Source organism: Puma concolor, chromosome A2 (assembly GCF_028749965.1).
Source record: "Puma concolor isolate L17-30 chromosome A2, mPumCon1.1.hap2, whole genome shotgun sequence".
Taxonomy (NCBI): domain Eukaryota; kingdom Metazoa; phylum Chordata; class Mammalia; order Carnivora; family Felidae; genus Puma; species Puma concolor.
In genome coordinates, this window is record NC_141668.1 from 22828304 (window position 1) to 22853944 (window position 25641).

Here is a 25641-nt window from a genome sequence, read left to right on the forward strand (position 1 = left end):
AGACAAACTTGGATTTGCACCCCAGCTCAGCTGTTACTAGCCTGATCTAAATCATTTTTCTAAATCAAATGAAATCTGGTGAGGGTTCCCACTTCTTAGGGTGTGTGGGAAATCCACTCTCAAGTTGTTGTTGGGACCCCTCACTTTCCAGAACGAGAGCAGGACTTCCCGGTCCTCATCTGTTCATGGTTGCCACCGTTCATGCACCTGGCCTGGACCCTTGTCGTCACTCGGAAGGGAGGCTCGTCAGTGTCTCTGCTTCCCTCACGGCTTTGTACAACACCCCAAACCGTGTGTTTACTACAGTGTCCACAAATACTGTGTCAACATCTTTATCTGAAATCTTGCCTCCGGCAAGTGCATAAATGGGTCAGGGCTTTGCTCTTCATGGGACCCTAACCTTCTCCTCTCCCAGTTTGGGGAAAATCAGGCCTACGGGTTCAATAACTCACTTTTTCAATCCCACAAGCCCACAGCCTTCATACCCATAGCTTTGGGGGATTCTAGCACTTTAATTCCTTTGGTCTCCACCTTTAAAACTCAGAGGTCCCCAGGTTAGTCCACCCATCCAGAGAATTTCCCTTTTTGTTATAAACACCACCAAAGGTTAAAAAAAAAAAAAAGTGTGTGTGTGTGTATGTAGTTACAACCATTGCTGATATTACTGTGTGTTTACTTGGAGTCTGCTGCTCTTCTAGAAGACCATAATTAATCTTCATTATTAAAAAATATTTATTTAATAATAAATATATGTATTATTTAAAATTTTAATTATAAATTTATTATATAAATTTATATATATTTATAATATATATTATATACATTTGTAATTAAAATTTTAATATTTATATATTTATATATAAATTTATATATAAATTTATAAAATATATGTTATATATAAATTTATAATTAAAATTTTAAATAATACATAAATTTATTAAATTCATTTTTATTTATTGTTAGATAATAATATTAATTTATCTAACAACTCTAATGGTTTTCCTATTTTTACATGGAAGGAAATTGTGGCTTACGGGATTTGACCAAGCACCTGTGGCTAGTGAGTGGAAGAATCTCAGTGTGAGCGGAGATCTTTGGTTACGAAACCCTGGAAACACGGTGGTTGGGCTCTCACATTGCCAGTGACTCTTTGAGCTTGCGTATATTTGTTAAACGTATTTCCCTTACCTGAAGACATTGGCGTTGGGTGGTTGCACTCCATAGCATCCTTCCATCTAAACAGTCTGTGACTCTGCGTAACTGCCGTTTTACTTCCCCTCTTTTTCAGCCAGAAAAGTGACTTTTACACTGTAAGGTATACACGGCTGCCGTAGTTCCCCGGGGAAGGGCAGCTCAGTGGGGGAGGTGCCCAGTGACTACAGTTACAAATTAGTGGCTCTGAGCAACTAGTTTGTTGAAGGAGCTTTTGCAGGTAACCTCAGAAGGCCCCAATGTTGACCGCCTTTGAACAATCACAGCGAATTTGAAAGGGGTCAAATACAGAAGAAAAACCACTTTTGTCCAAATTTTAAATGAAGCAAGAGAATCCGGAAGCTCAGTGGATCCTTTGACTGTGGCTCACCAGTGGAACATAGAGTCAGAGAGGTGATTTATAAACCTTTATAAAAAAAAGGTATTGGGGCGCCTGGGTGGCGCAGTCAGTTAAGCGTCTGACTTCAGCCAGGTCACGATCTCGCGGTCCGTGAGTTCGAGCCCCGCGTCAGGCTCTGGGCTGATGGCTCAGAGCCTGGAGCCTGTTTCCGATTCTGTGTCTCCCTCTCTCTCTGCCCCTCCCCCGTTCATGCTCTGTCTCTCTGTCCCAAAAATAAATAAACGTTGGGAAAAAAAATTAAAAAAAAAAAAAAAAAGAGGTATTTATAAAATACTTTAGAAAAGTATGCAGTGTTAGGAGGTCCAGCATGAGCTCACTAGAGGCAGATACTAAACTGACTTTGTTTCCTGTTTTGAAAGAGTCCACATATTAAGGGTATGTGGTTGATGTATTTTGTCTTGATTTTACTAAAGCATTTCACAGAGAATTCTATGAAGATGGTGACATGTTGATTAGATCAGTAGTTTCCTTTTTTTTTTTTTTTTGCTCCCTCCTAAGAACCAGATTCTCATCTGTGCTCCACACCTATTGGAAGAAAATTATTGAGCAAAGGGCCCAAGAATCCATATGTTAGAAAAGCTTATCCAGGTCCACTCCTGCCATTCCATAGACTGGCATTTGAGAAACACCATAGAAGTTTTCAAATTTGGGGAGAGGGGCAGGGAATCCCCTGCTCAAATAAAATTTTTTATGAAACTCTACCATATAAAACAGATAAAGCGACATATGATCCTAGTATAAATTTTTTTTTTTTTTTTTTTTGAAATTTACACTTACAATTTTTTTTTAAGTTTATTTATTTTGAGAGAGAGAGAGCGCGCACACCCAAGTTGGGGAATGGAAAACAAAGAGAGAATCCCAAGCAGGCTCTGTGCTTTCAGCGTGGAGCCCGATTCAGGGCTCAGACTCACAAACCGTGAGATCATGACCAGAGCCAAAACCAAGAGTTGGACACTTAGCCGACTGAGCCTCCCAGGTGCCCCTGTGTTCATAATGTTTACTGAAGAGTCAGAACAATGAGGCTGTTAATGAAAAAGTTTAAATCAGGTGCGGATAATCACTATGTTATAACTGTGTATTCACATCAGCTTCTGTGTTTCATGAGATTGTATACTTTGCTTTAAATGCATAATATTTAAGAAATCTGCTCTTATAATTACTCACAAATTACAACAGGGTTTTTTTGGTGTGTGTTTGCTTCGTTTTTAAATGACTTGCCGTGGAATCCCAGGATACTTTTCAATTCCCCTAACCTAAGGTAGGGAATATTTGTTTCAGAACTGTAACCCTGTAATGAAACCTATGGAAACAATTGCTCGCATTCATTATCATAAATCTAAAGTCATACAGGAAACATCTAACTCCTAGAATAAATATTTATTCTCTCTCAAATAGGATATTATCACAAAGGACTTTTTACTGTGATGAAAGCAAGGCCGTATACGTGCCCCTGAGCCTCGCCTGGCATTTAATGGAAGCCCACACTTGGGCGTGGTTTTGTGTGTGTGTGCTTACTTGAACAACTTCACGAGAGCGGACTGTGCATACTGGTGTTTTTCCTAAGACCGAGGCAGGCCTACAACTTCCCTTACCAGTGTCACACTTACAAGAAGCCCACGTGTGCACATAGAGGTCCCCCAGCCAGGGTCACGAGGCATGACCTGTGTATCTGCAGTGGGTGACGAGTTTGTATATAAGCCATTTCGGTGTCATTTAAAACAACTACAGCTTTGAAAAAATATAAAATACATTCGAACATTAGGAACAGAGGGTGGTGTCCTCGGAGCACCTCCACGGGAGTGCTCTTTTTGAAAACATGGATCTAATATTGACTGATTCATGTTGAGGAAGATCCTTGATTTTCTGCAGAATACACAGATAAAGTTGGGGACAGCTAGGTAGTTGCAGATGAGAAAAATACCACAGTTGAGAAAGTGGATTTGTGTACACAAAGAATAGAGTACTGTTGAGTGCAAATGGGGAAGAGATCTCTTCTGGCCAGAAAATCAGGGAAGGCTTCCTGGAAGAGAAGACATCTGACGAGGCCTTTGAGGATGTTTAGGCCTTGGGTATGAGAATTATGAGGGAGAAGAAATGATGTTGTAGGGCAGTTCACCTTTTTGGAGAGTATGATTTTAGGCAAAAATAATGTACATGTCACTATTCTCTTACACAGATAACCTTCTTCACTAGTAAATTAGCTGTATGCGCATTCAAAAGTAGAATCCATTCATAATCTGAAAAAAGGATCATTTTCATACATTTACACATGCCTCAAGTTTCCTTCAAAGTTATCACTGTCAGACAGTGATTCACTTGTTCAGATTTAGACCTTTCCAGTGATACTTTGCCCAACTTGGTTGCCCCTTTAATACCTCCATGCATCATAAATGTACCCTAAACCTGGCCTCTGCAAGAGTTGTAGCCATTCATTCATTCAGCTATTCGCCCACGCTGGCATATTGAGCACCTATATATGTGTAGGTCTTGGTGAGTTCTAGGCACCCAGCAGTGAACAAGTCAGCACTGGAGGGTGAAGTGGGTGCCTGGAAACCACCTAAAGTTCTTATCGCTGAACTGCATTTAAGAAGATAACAATGCAACTTTTCCCACAAACTGATAACAGCATAAAGTGTACACATCCCAGAGCGTTTACATTTTAACAAGGATCAAAGCTTCGCCTCAAACTACTTCTAATCAGGAGGCGTGTGAGGGGAATTGTGGTTTGAGCCTTGGGTCTTTTCCAGCTTATACGGCTTCTTAGGCAGCAGGATTGGTACTGTCCTATCTGTACTTTAAGGTGGAGACTGGCTCTGGTAATATTCCTCTCAGCAAAGTAGCCTAAAGACAACTCTACAGCAGGAGGGAAATCAGTTAGATAGTCCATAATGGCAAAGAGCTCTTTCTGCGGGGCAGGATTGCAGAGCATGGAGAGAGGGGGTGTAGCACGGTGGCAGGTGCACAGAGCCCGCGGGCGCATAGCCCGGCTCTTGGTGGCTGGGTGAGCCATCCAGCCCCTCTGTGCATCTGGAAATACGGATGATAATGGTAATTACTCACCTCAAAGGATTGCTGAGGGTCAAATAAGTTAGTATAGAAAGAGCATTTAGAATTGTGCCTGCCGTAGAGTAACAGCATTAGGTTAAATTAGCTATTATTTCTTTCAGCCATGTGTTTTTCCAGTTTGCCCATTTTCTGAGAATATAGAGTAACTATAGAGGAAGAGTGCATAATTAGGTGATGAGTAATTCCTTCTTTCCCCTCTTCGCACCCCCCACACTCCTGCTCCACAGACCCCAGAGTTAACTTGTTTTGTAAGGCTATAACATCATATTTGAATGTATGACCTTGAAATTTTCTGATTAAGTAGTTCTGGGCAAAGCTCTAATGGTTGGAAAATAAATCAGGCCTCCCACACATACCTGCTCAGCCAAGAATTTGTTTGCCCCAGGAACCGTGGGTGGGCGGGAGTGGAAGCAAGTCCACACCCAGGCTTATGTGAACTCTCTGTTCCTGCTGGAGACTGGGGTCATCCTTCTCCCTTTGCTTACCAATGCTTCCTGGTCGTTTCTTTTCAACCTCAGTTGAAGAAATAGAGAAACAAATATTTTCCTTTCTCATTTTCTCTCTCCCCAGCTCCAGGGGAACACTCCCCCCATCCCTGCTTGTGCATTTTCTCTAGTTTGGCTTTGTATTTGCCCCTTGGTATTGCACTTGTGCAAATTTCTCCCAAGCCCAGGGAGACAACATACGGTGTCTGATGATGGACTGTAGGGGTCCCTGCATGGTTCCCCAGTTTCAGGGTCTGCGGCAGGGCCCTCCCGGAAGTGCCCTGGAATTTTCTGTTGGTTCTTGTAGCCAGGGATAGAGAACTCCGCCCCTGCCTTTGCACTGGGACGGGTCACAGGTGCTCCTGCCTTCCGGGAGTGTCTGGGGGACACCTGCTGTCTGCGTCCTGGGGAGACGGGTGAGGGCTCCTCGGAAATGTGCCATGTTGAGACCTGTGGTCTGTGTGACCCTCGGGTACTGGTTCCTGGCTTGTTTTGTTTTTCTTTTTGGTCCATCGTCCTAGTGAAGTCCTCTCGTTAGAGCAGGTATGCTCTTTTCTGAGCCTGAGAACGGGTGTGTACCAGTCCCTGTCCTGAGGGAGGCAGTCTGGGATGAGGTGGAAGGAGGGCTTCTCAGACCCAGGGAAATCTCTCTGGGCAGAGCGAAGCTTAGAAAGTCATGTGACCTTTCTGAGCCTATGTGATCACTCCTTGCCCATCCGGTGAATGGGAAGCCATGCGGGACGTGGAGAGCTCCCAGGAATGCGTCCTTCCTTTTCCTCTGTTTCCTTCTCAAATGGTGGAATGCAGGCTTATGGTAGGGATAGGTAGGTACTGGGTCAGTTTTTTTCTAATAACCTAACGGGATTCAACATGGGGGACTGGTATTTGGGGGCCTTTGCCCTGTAGTCAGACTCCAGATGAGCCCACATCAGGAGAAGCATCCTTCGCCCTCCTGGCTGGCCGAGGACTCGGAGAAGCAGCAGAAACTCCTTTGGAATTTTGCCACTTTATATCCCCTCTAGTTTGCTCGACTATAAGGAAGAACTGGCAAAATTAAAAATGAAAAATTGTTTTGAAAATTACACCCTGTCTACAAACAGCCGCAGATCAAGAGTAACCACCAGACATCCTGTTGCTCAGCATGCTGGCTGGTCGGGGGTTGCTGGGTTCGGGGCTCTGCCTCGGCGTTGGGCCCTGAAACAGGCCCGTGTTCTGGATCAGTCGGCACAGGCCACCTCTTAACCGCCACTGTAAAACCTGTCGGATAAAAAGAAGTCAGCACGATAAAATCTGCATCTGGACAGTGTGCTGTGCCTTCCTGCTCATTTCCATTTTCCAAATCTAGGATATTTTTTTGTTTTAAAGAGGCGCTGAAAGAAGCTTATCTGATTGTGTGACTTGATGTGAGGCCAGAAAACTTCTGCTAACGTCTCTGAAATATCTCTTTTAAAGCTATTTTTTAAACCTCCTGAAGTGAGCTAAAGACCTTCACTAACTCCTAGACTCTAAAGTTCTCATTATGGAGAAGGTCCACCCTGCTTCCTGCTAGAATAAGGAAAGGGGGTGACAGTTCATATGCAAATGGCCCCACCACCCGCTAGGAGGTGGCTGAAGTGGCTTCCTCAAGCCTTGTCCCAGAGCCACAGGATTGGATTGTCTGTGTGGCACCCACAGAGCCCAGGGCAGCTCCACAGGAAACAGTGGGACTACTGGGCGAAGGCTGTCGGGGAGGTAAGGGTGGGGATGTGTTTACAGTCCCCTGTGAGCAGGAAGTGGGGAGAGGGGAGAAGGCACTCAGTCCGGGCCACCAGTGCTGATGCGGGACCAGGCTTTGTGGGACAGTTTTCTGGTTTCAGGTGTGGGTTCACCTGTCAACTCTTCTTTCAGAAAGGTGTGGTGAGGTCTGTGGAAATCCTTCCAAATAATAATTACCATTATTAGCGATGGTTCCGCAGTTGCCCGGTTTATTCACCTGTCTGTCCCTCCCCTGAGAAATCCCAATCAGAATGGCCCTCCATCTAAGTGACCACAGAGCATGTACTTGTCATGATTTGAGTGTTGCCAGTGGTCCGATAAGAAGCAGATTAACTTGGGTGAAGATTCTTAAGAAAACAAGAACAAGAGGTGAAATGTAATTCCCTTTATTGGTATTAATTAGTAATTAGGGTAAAGGCTTGCATGAATTTTGGGAAAGTTTGGTGACACCATTGGCATTTCTGGTATGCAGAGTTTTAGCACAAAGGCTCATAAATATTTTTTTTTAATTAGTTTTGAGAGAGAGACAGAGGGAGAGGTGGAGAACACAAGTGGGGAAAGGGCAGGGAGAGAAGGAGACAGAATCCAAAGCTGGCTCCGGGCTCTGAGCTGTCAGCACAGAGCCCAAGGTGGGGCTCGAACCCACTTCGTAAATATAAAGTATTGCCAAGGTGTTTTGCCAGTAGTGGCCTCCGTACCTGCTTTAATGATATACTTACTCCAAACTTTAGGGAAATGCCATGGGCATATTTTCTGCAAGTTTCCCAGTAACTATGAAAGATCGTTTCTTGTGTACAAATTAATAGGGAAAACCATTTGTATTATTAAATAATAAGTATATATGGGTATTTATATGCACAAGCAAAAGCAAAATTTGGGGATTGTTTCTAAGCAATTACTAGATTAAACAATAATTAGATTAAAATATGCATGAAATGATATACCTTAATGAATGTTGCAGTACTTTCTGTCTCTCTGCAAGGGTAGGTTCATTCAGACTACCTTCCTCTCAGTACCAGAAGTCCCTCTATGATAAACATAACAGATAATAATTTAGGCATCAGATCCCCTCTCTTCACTTCCCTCCCATTCTCTCCCTCCCTCCACTTTTCATCTTATACTGGGTCCAGGTCACTGTGGTTGGCACTGCAGAGACACAGGTAAGTAGCCAGGATGCTGCCCTCGGAGGCCTCACTGTAGAGAGTGTGTAGAGCAGAGTGAGTTTGCACGGGCTGGTGTGTGATGCTCTCTGCACAAGGGGCGGGCTCTGGACCTGCTCTCAGAAGAGAGACCGCACGGGACTCAGAGGTTATGCGGAAGCTAAAGTCTCCAGACCGAAGAGGTGGCCTGGGAACGAAGAGCCATTCTAGGCACAGCGCTTGTGATGCCCAGCGTCGTGAAACCGTGTTTGGGGACCGGCGTGCAGCCTGGCTCCGTTGTGACGAGTGATACCTGGGAGGGGCAGGGCGGCAGAAAGAGACTGGCTCAGTGATGATGGGAGCTCACTACTTGGCAAACAACAACAGAACAAAACACAAAAAAGGTGCTGTGACTGAGGAAGTGTATTGTGTTAGAAAGTTTTACTTTATATTGTGCCGAATTTGTCCCCTTTTCTATTTTACCGTTGGGTTAGAACCTCAGGAGCCAGCACAGAATGAACCTGTCCACTCTTTGCCACATGGCTTTATGTGTAGGTGATGTTTCGCTTCTTTAAGTCTTGCCCCACGCTGTGTCTGCTACCTTCATTTATCCTTTTAAATAGGTTTTGGTTGGGGAGCCTTGGTGGCTCAGTTGGTTGAGTGTCTGACTCTTGGTTTCGGCTCAGGTCACGATCTCACAGTTCATGAGTTTGAGCCCCACATCATGCTCTGTGCTGGCATTGCGGAACGTGCTTGGGATTCTCTGTCTCCTTCTCTCTCTCCACTCCTCCCCTGCTTGTGCTCTCTCTCTCTCAAAGTAAATGAATAAAAAACTTAAAAAATATATAAATAGGTTTTGGTTAATAGTTTGTTTCTTTAACGTAAGCCAGCAGTAATTCTAGTTGGTTCTTTCAGAGTCTGCGAACAAGTGATTATGATCTCCTGCATTGATCTACATCTCCAGAACAGTTTCTGCCGCTACACCCTTTTGTCATTTGGCACCTTTCTGCCGGGTTCCTCCCCCTGTGGTTTTACAGGATCCCTGAGCAAGGAAGCAGTCAGGGATTGTGGGTCCGGCCTCTCATCTGCGTCCTTACAGTCTCCTCTTTCCGCCACCTGATTTCCTTTTGGTCATCTTAGGGCTCCACAGAAACAACAAGCAGGCCTTTCTCACACATGGGCTGGGATCTCCCTGCCTCCCCCCCCCCCCCCCGCCCCATCTCACCACTTTTATCTTCTGCTTTAGAAGCAAACTAACAAATACATACCTGTGAAATGGTGATAAAAATTATTGAGGATGAACTAAAATATTAGCACAGGGCTGAGGGCTGAGAGAGGTATGCCATAGCTCAGGTTACATTTTCACACGAATAATCTGCAATTAGAAAATACCAGCTATATTCTGAAGGAGAGATTTGGCCATGTGTGTAATATGGGACCCATCTGCTTGACAGGGTAGGGGTTGGCTCCAATGAAGGGCTCTCTAGGGCTGATTGTTGATAGAAGCCAGTAGTGCTGGTGCCTGAAGCAATCAGTTGGCCATCCACTTGATAAACATGGCATGCTTTCCCAGCCTTCCCAGCCATACCACAGTTACCTATGGCTTAGCTTCTTTGCAAAAAAAGGAGGAGATGGAAAATGTTGAGTGACTTCGGTTCTTTCACACCCTCACCTCATGCTGAAGCTGGGAGCTTACCTATAGCAATGGTCCTTTTTGGAGACCATTCTTCCCCATGGGGAGGGGATGAGTGAAGAAAAGGGAGAAGAGAAAGACAACCTTATGTGTTTGGTCAAGTGGGAATTTCAGATTGAATCTGTTAGCCAAGGAGGCCCCAGAAAAGACTGGGATGTTGCTGGGATTTAATTATCCTATACCACGGAGGGCAGATTCTTATTTTCGACACAGAGTGAAACAGTCTTAAATGCCGATGTCTCAGTCTCTGCCCCTGGTACTTCAAAGGGAATAGAAGGGAGAGGGGAAGGAGACAGGACAATAACACTCTGCTGTGTACTCGGATTGTGGTCCACTGACCAGCAGCATCAGCTTCACCAGAGAGCCTTCTAGAAATGCCGACTTTCAAGCCCCAACCCAGAGGTACCAAGTCAGAACCTGCATTTTGCAGGGTACCTGCGATTCCTGGGGACCTTGAAGTTTTGGAAAAAAACACGGCTTTAGGAGGCAGTGACCGTAGTCAATTGACAGACCATGAGCAATGTACCTGTCTTAGCACACTTGGAGAAATGCTGAACAAATGCGGCGTATCAACTATGGGTATTAAATGCTGACAATCAAAGTTTAATTTTGTTTGCAGCTAGAGGCCAGGCCCACTGATCCTGTTTGACTAAACAGCAGCATTCTGTTTAGGGAAAGACAGGGGTTTGTTTAGGACACAGATGACCGCCCCTGGCTTGCTGATAGCAAGTGAAGAGTTGCTTCCTTGCCCTGGGGCAGAATGGTTTCCGCGACAACAGTGAAGCCACGCTCTCCTCCCCCCACCCCCTCCCCCCACATTAACCGTAGAACAGAGAATAAAAAGAGCACTTAATTTTTTTTTTTTCCACATCACGTTATTATCATGGGTTTCTCAGGGAGAAAATTTGCAAGAAAGAAAATCTGCACATTCTTTAGTGATGTGCCAAGCGTTTTTTTTTTCTGGTTTGAACTCAAACTGATACACCTGACAAACGTCAGGGTTAGATTATATTGATCTAAGTCTGATTTTAAAACTATATCTGTTTGTAATTCTTCCACACTGTGATGCAAAGATTTTTGTGTGTGTTGGTTTTTTCCACTCTCTGTGATGATCATATGTTACTTCTCTATAGATAACAATCCACTAAGTTTTCTTTTATAAAAGTAAGAATTAAGACCAAAAAAACCCCAAAACCCTGTTATCGATAAAAGGATTAAGACTACTAGAATCAGTCAAGTTAAGGGAGTTAGGGTTAATCCCAGGGCATTTCCTTCAAGTGCCATGAAGAACCCATCAGCTTGTTAGAAGCCCGTCCACGGCTGTACTCTAGTTGTAGCAGCTGTACTGTCTGGCCTGGGTTATTTCGGTAGCCCACTAACTGGTCTTGCTCTCTCTTCAGTCTGTTCTCAGCCCAGCCAGAGCATATTTGCCTCTGCCCAAAACAGTTGGCTTCCAGGGCTCTCAGAAGAAAACCCAAAGGCCTCATAGTGTCCTAAGAGGCGCATCACTTACCTCTCTGACCCCATATCCTATTACCATCTCCCTTGCATATCCCAGTTAGACAGGCCACACTTCTGCCTCAGGGCCTTTGCACTTACTGATCCCTCTGTCCGGAACTGTCTTTCTCCATATATTTACATAACTGTATCCCAAACTTTCTTTAGGTCTTTGTTCATATGTCAGTTTCTCAGCGAGGCTTTTTTTGACTAATATATGTGTTCATTGTTTGTCTCCTTCTAGAATATTACTTCGTTGAGAAGAAGGGATTTTGTCTTGTTCGTCTTGTGTTCACAGCACTTAAAATGATGCCTGGCTTATTCAAGGTGCATTGTGTTTGTGGTTTGAATGAGTGAAGTTGCCCCTTTCCAGCTCCCTGACTAGATATGAATTTAGATCCGAGGGCATTGTGGGACTTCTTGCTCCCAGTTCTGTTCTCATTCACGTCACGTAAGAGGGCTAAAACGTTAGGAGAACATCTTTAAAATATTAACCACAGCTGTGAGCCATTGAAAGCATTCTACACAGTGAGTTAGGAAATGGCAGCTAATTGTTGATTTGTAAGGCAAATGGGAGAATAACCCAGCACCATCCAGGTCCCCTGTGTGCCGGCACGTGGGGAATAGGAGGGAGGAGCAGTGTCTGGGGCCTCGGTCAGGAGTCGTCACACTTTCTTGCATGGGCCCTTTGCTTGTGCCTTATCCCACTCAGTCTCTCGTGTCCCCTCACTCCGAGGATTAGGCTTTGGGTGTTTGTGTGCACGCGGGTGTGTATGTACATTTGTTTGCCAGTGCTGTCTCATCAGGGGCTTCCTTTGGCCACAGTTTATGTTTTCCTTTTTGTTTACAGCGTTTCTTAGTAACTCGCTGCCACAAGTCCTCTGCACAGAGTTGCTACCCAAACGTATCTTGAACTTCGTGCTATTTCTCTTCTAGTATCTTAAGATTTATTGTGGCCATGGAAGTCTAGGAAACCGTGATGTTACAGAAGTGAATGTAGACAGTGCCCATATGACTGTCATCATCGCAGGGGTAGGAGGACATCTGGGGAGGACGGAACCCAAACGGGGAAGCCGTATGGTCTACCTGACAGAATGGTTCCTGTTTCGGTGATGGATGCAACAGCTTCTAACGGCCCAAAGCCATCCTTCCTTCGATAAAGTATCTCTTGAATGTCCATGCTTGTGGAATGTGCTAATAAAATGAGCACAGGATCCACCCGCATGGAGCTTCTCATACTCTAATGAGAGGAATAAACAAAATCACGTCACTGTGTAATTATAAACTGTGATAAATGCTATGAAGGAGAAAATCACGGTGCTATGGGAGCTTAAAATAGGGGCATTTGTCCCAGTCTTGGGGTCAGGTCACATTCGAGCCCAGACTCGCAGGTTACTAGGCATGTGTGTGCTTTGGCAAGGGGGGGGGGGGGCAGAATATTGTGCCTTAATTTCCAGGCAGAGGAGATGAGGTGTGCAAAATCTCCGAGGTGTTGAGGGTTTTTATGTATTGGAGAGATGGAAAGGAGACCAGCATGGCTGAAGTGGCTGAGGATGACGGGGACGGTGGTGCTGGAGGAGGCCGGGCAGGTCAGCCAGGGACAGGCGAGGCTTTGGGGTGCACTTTCGGGTCTTTATCATGAGCTCAGTGTACAGCCCTAAAGGGGTTTAAGTAAGGCTGAGCCATGACCTATTTTCTGTCTTTGAAGGTATACTCTGTACACAGGGTGGATCGTGGACTGGAAAAGGGAGAGAGTGGAAGCTGGGCAAATACCTGCAAGTATCCTGCGTTTCTCCAGGAGAAGGATGATAGGGCGAGGATGGTGGTGGCACAGGAGCTAGGAACACTTGTCTGGAGGGAGAATGTTGGAGGCCAGCGGCATCGAGATTGTGATTGCTCTCATTTGCTCACTGAACAATCTTCTGTTCGTTTGGCTTGATCTTAACCTGCCTGTAAGGTGCCTATACCTGGGATTTCAGGAAATACTTGTTGACTAAAGAAATGTGAATACGTTGGTCAAGCTGGACGGAGCAGGTGTCCAGATTGTCTGGCAATTATGCTTTTCATTGTAAATGAATATAAAGGCAGTATAGCTTTATGTATCAGTCTCTTCTGAGCTTTCTTAGCATGAATCAGTACTGATAAACGTAATCATTTCTGGAACCTCACTGAGATAGACTTTTGGAGCCAAGAAATTTGAAAGACAGTCCTGAATTACCTGTCAGTCCTGAATTCTCCGAGGTGAACGTCACCCTGTGGAGACTCTCTGAACAGCTACCTTTCCCTGGCAGTATCGTCTGTTTTGATCAATGCTTTTCCATTGTCCTTTTTAAAAAATTTAAGTAAGCCCAAGATAGTCCTATCCACGAATTGTTTCTGTCTTTAGAATAGCAATTATTCCACCCAGTGTGGGAAGGTGCTGCCCACCTATAAAAAAAGAACTATAGAATTTGATTGTTTAAAAGGCATATTAAATGTAGAAAGATTCAGAGTCAAGGAGAACCTTGTTCTAAATTGTTTCTCTGTGCACCTAACTTTTTATGATGGCACGTTGATTTCCTATGAAACTTAGAAGTTTTTGTTTTTCAAATCATCTGTTATCAAGGCATCCAGTGATACTTGTCTGAATGGCTCTACCTAGGAACTCTGGGAAGTTGGGCAGCTGAAATAATTGTCTAAGGTTTAATGAAGCCCTTTTGGAGCTCCTGAGTTCAGAAGATGTCAAAGAATGGTATAAAACACGTGTGCACATTTATGGCTGACTGTATTTTCCTCATCTTTTGCAGGACAAAAATGGAAGAAACAGAGGTACTTTTTAGATGGAGCAAAGTGAGCCACTGAACAGGTAGATAACTGAAAATAGCAGGGTATGTGTATACATTAGCTCAATGAATTAGTATTTGTGAAGTCCTTGGTAGAGTACCCAGTGCATAGTAAATACTGTATGTAAGTATTTGCTCTTATGAAATTCTTTCAAATGTAACTGAGCCCAAAACAAACCAGTTGTGCAACCAAGAAAGTACCCCACAAAAGCAAGCCTTTGCTCCTAAAGCAACTGAGAACATCGTTGGTAAATTCTTTTTTTTAATCTTTGGTAAATTCTGACATGGTCTCTGTGTGACCTGTCATGCTGGCCTGAGAAACTTACGGTCTTCTTAATCTTTGAACACCCAAAGTGTTTGCACACTCATCCATTTTTGAATTTGAGCATTCATTCATGATGGACCTATTAAGTGTCAGGTCCATTTCACTTTTGAAACAAAACAAACTTCTAAAAAATTCTTGAAGTAGTTCCTTACCGTTTGGGGAATGAGATCACGAAATTTGAACTGTCCCCTTCCTTGGCCCCTGTGCCTACTTCTCTGGATCTGCACAGTTCCTGCCTTCTTGCCTCGCTGTGGGGAGATCTGGGTGTCCTGGTGCTCTAGAATCCCACCTTCCCTCTCATTTCAGCTCCTCTGTTCCCTCTGGCTCCTCAATAGGTCAGCTCCGTTCAGGACTGGGAGGAAACGCTGGGAGTGGGGCCCACAGTCTGATTAGGTAGAGCTAGACATTTCTCTAGATGGCATTCATATTGCACCTCCTCTCCCCCTGCCCCAGCTTCTGTTTTACAATTTCTGTAGTTTATTCTTTTTTTTTTTTAATTTTTAATGCTTATTTATTTTTGAGAGAGAGAGAGAGAGACAGAACGTGAGTGGGGGAGGGGCAGAGAGAGAGGGAGACACAGAATCCGAAACAGGCTCCAGTCCCCGAGCTGTCAGCACAGAGCCCGATGCGGGGCTCCAAACTCACGAACTGTGAGATCGTGACCTGAGCCCAAGTCGGATGCTTAACCGACTGAGCCAGCCCGACGCCTTGTAGTTTACTCTAAATATTCTGTTGTTTTATGTTTTGTCATGTCTCCCTTCTGCGATTTTTGGATATTACCTTTGGAAATTAACTCTTCTGTTTGGAGATGTTCCCGATGACATTGTTTACTTGTGAGAGCTGGGCGCTGGTGGGGCACTCGGTATGTCCGCGGCTTTCAGACCTTTATGTTGGAAGCCCCCAGGAAGGGACCACGTGCTGCACCAGGAGCCAATGCACACCTTCGTGCACGTGGCTGTACGGTTTCCCGAAGTCATACCTTCGCTGTTTGTGAATTGTGATAGAATGTCCTAGTCTGTTGTATTTGATCCCTTTTTTTTCCCTCTTTTTTCTCACGTCTTTTCTCTTTAATGCTTTGCATAACCTACAACTGCTGGTCAGTTGTACTCTGACAGGCTTGCAGTATTTTTAGGTGGTGGCAGGGGCACATGCTTTCTTCCTGGTCATATTCTGTGGTAATGTGCACAGGTCTCTTTTACCCCTACCCACTTCTTCAGACTTGCCTTATTTTCATTCCTTATGTGCAAACCTTCTCTTTCCTTTTGTAACTAAGCTTCTGTTTCTATTCCACATACTCCTCACTTCTCAGCTTTCTTTCTGTTTGAACTTTGACTTTCCTCTCCTGACCGATAGCCAAGAATCATTTTACCACTTTTTATTTATTTTTTTTTTTTAATTTTTTTTTTCAACTTTTATTTATTTTTGGGGGGACAGAGAGAGACAGAGCGTGAACGGGGGAGGGGCAGAGAGAGAGGGAGACACAGAATCGGAAACAGGCTCCAGGCTCCGAGCCATCAGCCCAGAGCCCGACGCGGGGCTCGAACTCACGGACCGCGAGATCGTGACCTGGCTGAAGTCGGACGCTTAACCGACTGCGCCACCCAGGTGCCCCTCATTTTACCATTTTGAATGAAACAGATTCCTATGTACTATTAGGTCTCGCATATTAAATGTAATTTTCAAAAAGTACCACTTATTTTTCATTAATTCCTGTATTTGCTTATATCCCCATATGCAGTTTTTCAGAAACCTTACTTTTCTGACGGTCTGATCTCACAATTCATGCCCTTGCACGGTCCAGGGATCACAGAAGTCTAGTAATGCGGGAGTCTTCTCTACCCTGTTATCTTTTGGGTTGGTGTCATGGGTTACAGAGAGACATCTGCTGGCTCAAATGTAGTGTTGCATTGTTTTTCTATCCTGAAGTTTAGTGTATTGTCATTTTTAGGACCTTAAAGTTTCATAGTGCGCAGGTAAGCTTGTCTATTGGAATGCATTGAAGTCATTCACCTAATCCCTTCAAGCGTTTTTTTTAGCATTTCCAGCTCAACATGTAATGAACTGAAAAGTACTGGTATCATACCACCCTGTCAAGAAGCTGATACCTAATGGGGAAAAGGATTTCATGGCCAAACTAGATTCCTTCCCTTCATGTGCTCTTAGTGGGACCACAAAATGATAGTTTAGTAAAACACCCAGTAAGCCAAGATCCATTTAAAACTTCTGGAAATGATAATTCACTTTTCCAAGATAGTTAAGAACTTAAGTTTTACACGGTTTAGGTTTGCAGCTTGGTTGTATACGAGTGGTACATTTGGTTCTGGTCATAAGACTAGTGCTGGAAAGCAGGAATCTAAAATCTATTGCTTATTTATTTTGAAGCTGTAATTGGAATATTGTAATGGCTTCTCTGCAGTGCTTGTTGTAGCAAAATTTTTGTTCATTTCAGAGGCGAGTTTATTTCTCTAGGAATCATAATTATATACACCTAAGATTACTCAGTGCACACAACAGCTTTTAAAGATTATAATGTGCATAGTGGTTCTTTTAAACAAAAGTAGTATTCACCTGTCTTTGAGGAATATTTCTAAGGTTTTGTAGGCAATAAATGAGGCAGCATGCTCCAGTTTTCTGTCCTTGTTTACTCCTGGTACACAATCCATGCCTGGAAGCCAGTGAAAAAACACCAAAATTTGTGTGTCAGTCCCTTTAATCAAGGGCTTTGAGAGCGTACAGGAGAGAGAGCTAAAACCGTGGCCTGCCATGGCTCCAGCTCACAGCAGTTGTCTCTTCTCCCGTCCATTTCAAAAGATAAACTAAGTGTCATCGAACAAGATCATACCAGCTTCAGGGAATGGCAGAAAAGGATGTTATTAATCGTTCAAGAGGACAAATTACGGCAGAAATCTAAACAGTATTTGGGAACATCAAATACTGTGTTTGAATTTAACAACCCCACACAAGAAGAGTGACACGCATTTTTTAAAGTATTTCATACTTGCCTGATTTTTCTGGCCATCTTCCTTTATGCCTGTTCGGAGAGGGGAACCTGAGAAGAAAATAGAAACTATTTTTCCCTTAATCAAGGCACCTGGATTGTCATGAGAAGTGGGAGAAGTCACATCAGGTAGCCAAGCACTTCTTCTAAAAGCATGAAGGAAAGAAACAGAAGACAGCAAACAACAAGATCTGAAACAAAGTGTGTTATGGGTTGTGAGTTTTGAACTTCAGTGCTTAAGTTGGCTTATGGTATTGCCATGAAATAAGAGGAGTGAAATGCTTGGTTCCCGGTCAGCGCTCAGTGGGTAGCAGCCGCTGTTGCAGTGTACGAAGGTACTCAGTGGCACCCTCCGTAAATTCTTCTAGTTGTGTTTCTTCTAGGCAGGGATGGATTTGTTTTGATCCAGCCTATATTTTTCGTGATGGTGTGTATGGCAAAGGAAACAATAATGTTAATGACATTTATTATGTTCCCACATTCTAAGCCTTGCGTGAAGAGCGTGAGGGAAGATACTGTTCCATCCCGGTTTTACAGAATGTGCGTGTTATAAGAAGGCTTAGTTAGACTAGCGTGTGGAAGAACTCTGTTACCTAGCCCCTGTTGGGAATCAGCACTAGCCAGTCTCATCAGAACCATATGCTGGTTGGCTCTGAATAATGTTGCAGCTGTATATAAGCTTTAAAAAAAAAACTTTGTTTTACATTGTTCATTAGCTGTGATAGCCAGAAGGGAAAGTACCAGTTACTGAAAGAAAGTGGGGTTTAATAACAGAATTAAAAAGTAACTCAGAGGGGCGCCTGCGTGGCTCAGTCGGTTAAGCATCTGACTTCAGCTCAGGTTGTGATCTCACGGTCCGTGAGTTCGAGCCCCGCATCAGGCTCTGTGCTGACAGCTCAGAGCCTGGAGCCTGTTTCAGATTCTGTGTGTGTCTCTCTCTCTGCCCCTTCCCCGCTCATGCCCTGTCTCTCTCTGTCTCTCAAAAATGAATAAACGTTAAAAAAAAAAAAAAAAAGTAACTCAGTTTTCTAAGTTTGGAGCATTGCTTTTTACAGTCTACTGGTTAGTTCTCAGGGATAGAGTAGTGGTAATATTTTCTAAAAAGTTAAAAGTAGCCTCTTTTAAAAAGTGTGTAGTCAGAATATCCTCGTGTTTTCAGATGTACTTAGTATATCTTGCTATTTTAGTAGGAAATGGTCTTTTTAAGGTAGACAGATTCCAAAGGATTTCAGTATTTTGGGTATGTCTACATCAATAATGGGAAGAAAATAAATCCAGGACCTCTGATTGAAGAGGCAAATAAATATGTATCTATAACTAATTTTCAGTTTCCCGCCTTCATAGCATGAGTAATCAAAAATTCCCTTTTCGCGATAACTTACTTTCTTGTTTAGTTTTTGCTTTGGGGTTCTTTGTTTTCTGGAGTGCAGAGGAACTGCCAGTGGGTTCAGAAGTGGCTTGTATAGGGGCGCCTGGGTGGCTCAGTCGGTTGAGCGTCCGACTTCGGCTCAGGTCATGATCTCATGGTTTGTGAGTTCGAGCCCCGCGTGGGGCTCTGTGCTGACAGCTCAGAGCCTGGAGCCCGCTTTGGATTCTGTGTCTCTCTCTCTCTCTGCCCCTCCCCAACTTGTGCTCTGTCTCTGTCTCTCTCTCAAAAATAAAATAAATAAATGTATAAAAAAATTTAAAAAAAAGAAGTGGCTCATATGTATCTGTGGAAGAGAGGAATATCCCTGTAACTTAAAATATGTTGCAGATATCGCCAGGTGTTAGAATTAATGCATTGGGAGTTTATTACATTTCATATTCATTTGCCTAATCCTAAACCTATGAAAGTCTAGGGCAAAGCAGGAGTTTAACGAGACAATCTGCTTGAGGAGCTCTCTTGGCCCCCCTCCCCTCCTCTTCCCATCTTTTTTTTTTCTTTTCTTTTAAGATGAAATTAATGTAGGATTAAGATCAAAGATACTTGAAGGGGAAAATAAGTTGCAAAATAAATTAAGCTTGTGAATTTGGAATTGAAAGGTAGGTTAGAGGACGTTTACCTTAACGTTTTCAATTTGCAGGTAAGGAAAGTGAGTTTCCCAGAGCTCCTGGGGCTTGCACAAGGCCACGGAGCTAGTAAGAGGTGAAACTGATCCTGACACATAGATAGGACTTATTCAACCAGAAACTTCAATGGGATTTTTTTTTTCATCTTTATTGAGGCATAGTTGACAAATAATATGGTAAAACAAAGCGTACAACAGTGATTTGACAGATGTATACCTGGTCAAAGGATTTCTTTCACTTGAATAATTTTCAAAAATGGCTATTTAACTCAGCCTCCTTTTGTCTTTTGTCTTTTGTTCTTTAACATACTATTTGGAAAGTATGGGTCTTAGCAGAATGTCCTGGAAAGCAGAGCCTACTCATACCCAGTGCTGTTTTTTCCACTCTGCTACATTGAGGGTGGCCTGACGTGTGCACAGACAGGAAAGGAAGAGAGAAGCCCAATCTTTGCCTCAGTGACCATGACGCTGGTGTGGGATAACTTGTAAACCTGGAACCACTTCCTTTTCTAACAGTGGTTGCTCCCTGGGAAGTTCTGTGTCTCTCTCAGCTGGTGTACCCCTATTCAGCCTAGAAAACAACACCCCTAGTTCCTGTAATCTAGGGGGAGGCATCCAGCAGATCCCCTCAATAAACAAAATGCTCCTGTTTGGAAGGTTCTTACCCATATTACTTTTTACTGGTATAGAAGCATCTGGATGGCTGTTTTAAAATGAACGCGCTTGGTCCCAAGTAATGAAACAGAGTAATTGGGCAGCAAAATGAGAAAAGTCCCACTATGTAAAACCACTAGTAAAAAGTGTCATATTCTACCCAAAGGCTATATCTTTTTTAGAAACTGCTCAACTAGATTGGTACATACTTGAATCATCCTTTTTTTTTTTTAACTATAGAAAATGTACCCTAACCCATGTGAAAAGTATTGGTTTTAGATGCAATGAATACCTGTTAGAAATCTGATCTGACCTAGAAAAGAAGTACCTTTGAATATACCTAAAAATAATCTAAAATTATTATAGTGATAAATACTAAAATCCTGTTTCTGGCTTCTGCTATGACTTTGACACAGGCTTCCACACAGTTACTATTCAATTAGAAATTTTATTTTGACAGAACTCTACCTTATGTGTATTTTTAAAAAGTGTTACATTGCCTTACTTTTTTTCTTTGGTTGATTGGTAAGTAATCTTCTAAACCCAATGTGGGCCTCAATTCACAACCCCCAGATCAAGAGTCATATGCCCTTGCCACTGAGCCAGTCAGGTACCCCCACCATTGTGTTACTTTTTTCTTTTTAAGTTTATTTATTTTGGGAGGCGGAGGGGCCGAGAGAGGGAGAGAGAGAATTCCAAGCAGCCTCTGCACTGACAACTCAGGGTTCGATCTCATGACCTGTGAGATCTTGACCTGAGCCAAAATCAAGAGTCCGTCACTTAACCCACTGAGTCACCCAGTTGACCCCGTTGTCTTACTTTTAATAGACTTTTTGGAGTATGTATATATAAACAGAGTATGAGAAAGCGTTGTCACAATATACTTAGGCCTCAGATTTTAACTTTGTTATCGGAGTATTTCATTGCATTTTGAAAGAATCCTGAATTACTTGAATAATTGAATTCTCCACATACAGTACATTATTATGCATTAATTTTTTTTATAACTTTTTTAAGTTTGAAAGATAATCCTGTTTGGCCACAAGGCATTTTTATGAGGAAAGTTTCAAATTTTGTGGCCGAGGTGTGGGGGTCAGATGAAGATCCACACATGATTTCCCTTTGGTTCTGGGATCCATTTGCATGGGCCGTTTTAATTCAGATGGTATAGGAAGAGGAACAGTACTTTTCTTCTGCTTTCAGTGTGGAGAAGCACATTGTGTTTGCTCAGCACTTAAACAGTGCTGTGTCAGTTTCTTACTCGTGAACCTGGTAGCTGGGAATGCTAACCTTGCTACCGAGGATAGTGTCGATTTTTATTTATTTTACTGTCTGTCTAGGCTCCGCGTGCACAGCTTACTCTATTAACCTGATGGCAAAGGCGGGTAGATTGGAGGAAAAAGAAAGCTTTGGTATATAATGCTTTCATACTTTTCTGAAAGACGATGGTGCACCTGTCACGGTGTGTATTATACCTGCGATATCTTCGGATCTTGTTTGAAACCCGTGTGTAGAGTAACATAAGTGGATGCAAAGAAGGAAGCACTCCTCAGAGCTCTGTGTAACCCAGACTGGCAGTAAACACAAGGGCTGCCGGCTGCCCGCTGGTTTGTGGAGATAAGACACGGAAGGGATGTGTTAGAAATGATTGGCTAGGGGGCGCCTGGGTGGCTCCGTTGGGTAAGTGTCCGACCTCAGGTCAGGTCGTGATCTCATGGTTCGTGGGTTCGGGCCCCGTGTCGGGCTCTGTGCTGACAGCTATAGAGCCTGGAGCCTGCTTCAGATTCTGTGTGTGTGTCTCTCTCTCTGCCCCCACCCCCCCGCCTCTGTCAAACATAAATAAATATTAAAAAAAACAAAAAAAAAAAAGATTGGCTAATAGGAAAGTTTAAGCATCCAATAATGAATTCTTTTTAACTTTAAATAAATAAAGGAAGCTCGAGGCGCCTGGGTGGCTCAGTCGGTTGAGCGTCCGACTTCATCTCAGGTCATGATCTCACAGTCCGGGAGTTTGAGCCCCTCGTCGGGCTCTGTGCTGACAGCTCGGAGCCTGGAACCTGCTTCAGATTCTGTGTCTCCCTCTCTCTCTGCCCCTCCCCGGCTCATGCTCTGTCTCTCTCTCTCTGTCAAAAGTAGATAAACATTAAAAAAAATTTTTTTTTTAAATAAATAAGAGCTCAACTCATTACCGAAAAGCAAGGACACACTCAGTTGCATTTTTACATGTTTTCTCGGGAGGGAAAGAAGAGATGGAGTTTGAACTAATTTGTTGGGAAGCGTGTTCAGAGGCATCAGGGTATCAGAGTGTAAAAGAGGCTAACTCTCTGTGGCATAGATGATGGACTTGAACCGCAGGAGAAAGAAGCAGGACAGTGAAGCCCAGGCAGTAGTGTTAGGAGCATAAGTTTGCCTTTGGGTGTATTTATTCCCTGCTTCCTCCCTGTCACAGACTTACCTCAATTAGGGATGAGTGTGGAATGAACTGTTAAGGATGCCATACAACAAAGAGGGAAGGCTCGGGATCCAGACTTCTGGGTTGAGATATGGCTCTGCCTCAAAGGCAAATAACTTAATTCTCAGTCTCTTCATCCGTAAAACATGGAGAGCATTAGTATTTACCTTTGTAGGGTTCTTGGGAGAATCAAATGAGTTAATGACATGTAAAGTGCTTAGAACCCTATCGGGCGTGTAATAAGCATTGGGCGTGTGCTAACTATTCCTATACTATGTGACCTTACTTAATTTTTTAAAATAATTTCATCCTCTCTCCATAGCATCTCTGCCTAGAGAGAATAGACACTAAACTGATGAATGAGTGGATAATGACTTGAATGGTATCTTTACGGTGGTTGATTAGTAATGTAAATGCATCTTCCGTTGTGGGTCACTTTCCAAGATGAGGCCATGTAAGCACAGCACGGATTAAATTAAATCCACACATGTATCCCTCCCACCTGTTTTCAAACATGATCTTTAATCTTCTTTCCTAATAAACCATTTTCTTTCCTAGGACTCAAAGAAAGGATTATGTTTGTGAAAAAGTAGCACATAACACACACACACACACACAAAAGTAACAACTATTTTATGAAACAGTAATTACACTAAGTGTGAAAAACTCTTTTCTGTTTTATTCTGTTCTCTGCTTATAGTGCATCTAATTTATTTTACAAGCCACTAATGGATTACCCTGCAGTTTGAAGAACCCTACATTAGACAAGTTTGACTCTTGTCCAGAACCAAATAGGGATTGTAACCCATATTCCCTTCCTTTTCATTCTCTTTCCGTAATTGTCCTATAATGGAACTGGAATTCACCAGCTTTAGACACACATGGTCACACTCACTCAAAAATGCCGTCCCATCTATTCAGTAAGTCCAGATTTTGTGTTGTCATAAGAAAGAGCTTTAAATATTACTGTATTTCAGATTTCCTTTTAGCACGTTTATAACATTAAAAAGGCATGTAGCTTGGGATACCTGGCTGACTCAGTCGGTGGGGTATGCAACTCTTGATCTCAGGGTTGTGAGTTCGAGCCCCACACTGGGCATAGAGCTTACTTGAAAAAAATTTCATGGGGCTCATATCACTATAAGACAGGGTCCAGTAAGCATTGTCAGGAGACCGTTTAAGGTTAGGTATGATAATAGTAACCGATGTCTCAGATAATGATAATATAACTTCAGTTCCATCCCACCCTCCCCGATTAAATAAGGAATTAACTGTGTTGTACAGAAAAATGATTTTATTGTTAGAACAGAGCTCCAGAGAGCTGTTATCCTGTATGGTCAGTCTATAGGCTTGGTTTGTTCCTTCTTTTTGGCCAGCATCAGTTGCTTGGGAGCCTGCTGCTTAGAGCTCTTCATGCCCCGTGGCCATGAAGCTGAACACACACCGCTCACTACCCCATGCTGAGCCTTGACTCTATTCTCATCGACTGAGTCCCCAGCCAGGCCAAATAACTGCTTCTTTTGAAAGATTGACAACCAAATTCTTACCAGATTGAAAATGCGAAGCCTTCCTAGATTGTAAACACTTGGCTTTGCACACATTCTGGTCACATTCATGACCATTTGCACGTTGCCTTTGGTCAGTCTTCCGTACGCTCTGCTCCACACAATAGCCAGACTGTCCTGGCTCAGCTGGAGAGGTCTAATCCAACATTTTCCCATCTTATTTGGCAGAACTCTATTAAATTCTCTTCTTTCCCCACCCCCTTTTTAGGTTATAGTCTTCATTAATTCCCTCCATTCATGCTACCATGTTTCCCTATATTTCAAGTAAATCTCTCTTTTTCTAAGCTTTTTTTTCTTTCTTCCCTCTGTTAAGTTTTGGAGAGCCCCCAGTGATGCTAGTCATAGCTATAAGCTCAAGGGTAGGGATATAATAGTGGTCAAGAGAGAAGAATGGAGTATATTTGGAGGTACAATAAGGCATAGTAACCAATGTCATCAACTTTTGAATGATTTTAATTGTCTTAGTGTAGCCATCCTCTTCTGATTAAACTTTCTCACACTTGCATATAGAAAAATGAAAATCATTCTTAGTTGTATTAGTTTATTCCTTATGTAATTACTAGTGTTGTTACATAGTTACAATATACATTTCATTTCAGGTACATAGTATTACAGATACCTTATAAGTGAAATAAGTTTCTGTGGTGGGTATCACTAACAGCATCATTCCTAAGGGAAAAGTAACACCAGTTCTGAACCCCAGCCCTGGTTTGGGTAACATAACCAGGTATTTGAGGACTGTTTACTGTCCTTATTTCTCTTAACCATGCTTTTTGTTCCTGGAAAGAGGTTGACTATTTTAAAATCATCTAAGTACTACTAGAGTGCTTCCATAATTACTTTTAATAATCAATTAAAATGAAAATCATGGGAGAATTCACAGTATTTTGAAATGAGAAATATGGTTAATCATGGATTTTGAAATGACAAGTCGCTTTTATTCTTTATATGTATGTGAATGTTTAGGATACAGTCCTAGACCTAGAGTTTGCTACTTTTAAACACTGTGTTTATTCTGAGGGACAGAACTTTCCCCCCGATTCAAGTTACTGGTTCCAGGTGACTCTGGCCATTTTCTCGCATGAACACCAGAAATACGTTGTCTTTGCCTGATGAGACACAATAACCTTTTTAAATAAGACTGGGGAACAGCAGCCAGAAAATGCTTAAAAATAGAAAAGGCTATTACACTTTCTTGTTAGCAGAATATTAGAAGCATTGACTCTTCATAAGGGCATTTCAGTCTTTGTTCTCTGTGCTGATCTGGTATTACACTTTTTAAAATAATGATTACCTAGCAACACTTTAAATCCATTTTCATGCTAAATCTCAAGGTAGTATTTTTTTGTTTTTGGCTTGAGTTTTATAGCATATAGTCTGAAACTTACCGTATCATAAGTGGCAAGCTAATATGGTCACTGGTGAAAGTAGGATCAGAGCAGGGGATCTTACATGTCCTGGTGATGTTCTTACTCATTTAAAATGAATTATCTTGGGGCACCTGGGTGGCTCAGTCGGTTAAGCATC

At 42.9% G+C, this 25641-nt stretch overlaps 1 long non-coding RNA gene and 1 pseudogene across 15 annotated transcripts in view; one reads left to right on the forward strand and one right to left on the reverse strand.

Annotated features, from left to right (window-relative positions):
• The window catches only part of LOC112866417 (homeobox protein OTX2-like), a 45760-nt pseudogene extending 40084 nt beyond the window's left edge, over window positions 1-5676 (reverse strand).
• LOC147583057 (uncharacterized) overlaps window positions 1-25641 on the forward strand; it is a 219472-nt gene that overhangs the window by 107917 nt on the left and 85914 nt on the right. For all 15 annotated transcript variants that reach the window (XR_015244904.1, XR_015244910.1, XR_015244909.1 and 12 more), the window contains exon 5: window positions 14034-14092. This is a non-coding gene — a long non-coding RNA (uncharacterized LOC147583057). The remainder of the gene's footprint in view (window positions 1-14033; window positions 14093-25641) is intronic.